Source organism: Rhagoletis pomonella, unplaced genomic scaffold (assembly GCF_013731165.1).
Source record: "Rhagoletis pomonella isolate Grant_MI unplaced genomic scaffold, Rhpom_1.0 Rhpom_scaffold_00001, whole genome shotgun sequence".
Lineage (NCBI taxonomy): Eukaryota > Metazoa > Arthropoda > Insecta > Diptera > Tephritidae > Rhagoletis > Rhagoletis pomonella.
The window spans coordinates 9,531,852-9,533,802 of record NW_023458555.1 but is presented as its reverse complement, the minus strand read 5'-3'; positions in this window follow the sequence as shown (position 1 = coordinate 9,533,802).

Genomic DNA, 1,951 nt, shown 5'->3' with positions numbered 1-1,951 from the left:
GAGCTCTGCATACAATTTTCCATATCGGAAAAATGCAGACTTTCGTTCTAACCCATTCCTAATGTTTTTCGAGCTACATTTTTTTTTAATTTTTCTTCAAAAATACTGTCCAAGCTTTAACCAAAACCATATAAACCATTGTTTCAAACTTTATATAAAATTTAGGAAAACTCAAAAAATTTTCATCAAAACGTAAACTTTTTGTTCTGAATATTTAGAACATTTTTTGGTAAGTAGTTTTATAGCAATATAGATAATGAAGTGCCAGTTTCAAACGGCAAAAAATCCCGTTGATTTTTGAGAATTTTTTTTGTTGACGGATTTTTCATTTTTTTTTCATACAAGCATGAATTTCTTGTGAAATAAAATGCGGGAGACCGTTAGCAATAATATTTCAAAAAACTAACGCCAGTGTTATATTAAAAAAAAAAAAAGCCGAAAAAGCAGTCTAAAAAAAAATTCAAAAATGAATGCGATTTTTAGCTGATTAAAACTTGCAAAAACGTTCTAAAAATTTGGAATAAAAAGTTGAAATTTTGATGAAAACTTTTTGAATTTTGCTTGGACATTACGAATATTAAAAAAAGAAATCAACACGTGGTAATTTGTTTGAGTCACTGCACACATATAACATAAATGCATATGCATGTAGGTGGTATGCTATTAAAATGCAATGCATTTGCACCAGTTTGATCTCCAAATTTATTTTTTCTCGATATTACCTTTGATGGTGTCAACAAATTGGTTTTTATAAATACACGAAGTCAAACATATTTTCTGACGTGTGTGGGTGACATCAAGGTTAAATAAAATGTTACTCCAACATAATTTTCATACTAAAATGTATGTATGTATGTGTTCATACCTACCCAGTATGGCATAGCTCAACAAATTTCTCAGAAAAAGTAATTTGTTTCTGCTTATTTAGCAACTAACTTCAAATTAATGTATAATCAACCTCCTCGAGATAAACCAAATGCTTACACTTTTGATATCTTTGCAAATAATTCAATATTAGTAGAAAAATCATTTAACTTTGGGCAATTAACTAGTTCAGCATTTCATACTAATTAATTTTAAATTGATTGAAAAGACATCTCCAAATATATGTATCACATATTTTTAAATTTCTATTTTTACAAAGTGCACACAATTCAAACTGAATATTTGAAACCACATTTACATGGCTGGCTGCAGCTGAACGTGAAGAGAAGCCTGCTGTTACTTGTTAGCTTCCAGAAGGTACGGGTTCGAATCTCAACGGCGACAACATGTAAAAATGATAATAATTTGTTTTTTGTTTGTGTCTTGGAAATATGAAAAAACATCTGTGAAGTGCTGAACGAAAGCGTATTCAAACGAAATATACTGACTTTAAAGTGCTTTACGCCAAATGCATTTTAAAGTAGTTGAAATCAAATACAGAGTCGCACTGCTTCCTAGGACATCGCCATGTTAAAATAAACAGTTCGTTCCAAGGCAGCAAATCATATCTTCAATTATTGGGGTGGGTAAAGAACTGGTTGAATATCAATATTTAAACCAGTTTCTTTCCATACTGGGTATGAATCTACGTCGCCACGTGTGAGGCTTACATACATACATATTTGAATTGAATTAAAGCGAAAAACTAGTTTTAGTATTAAATTCCAAATTGAACTCCTTCGCTGCCATGAAAATTTAGTAATTTATTTATTGAACTATGTATGTACATACTTAGAAGTCACGCATGTGATCCATATGCAGATTTCTTCCTCTCAATGTAATATAATATGAACGAGTAACTAATGAGATACACACTACATAATAGTACTCTCTGTGAACGATTTATATCAATTTATCAATTTGTAAAACGCAGTTTCTTTCATAATATATGAGCTAATATATATTTTACTTATTGTTAAATCATCATTATATAAATAGGCAATCATGTTTCCTTTACACCCCTTTT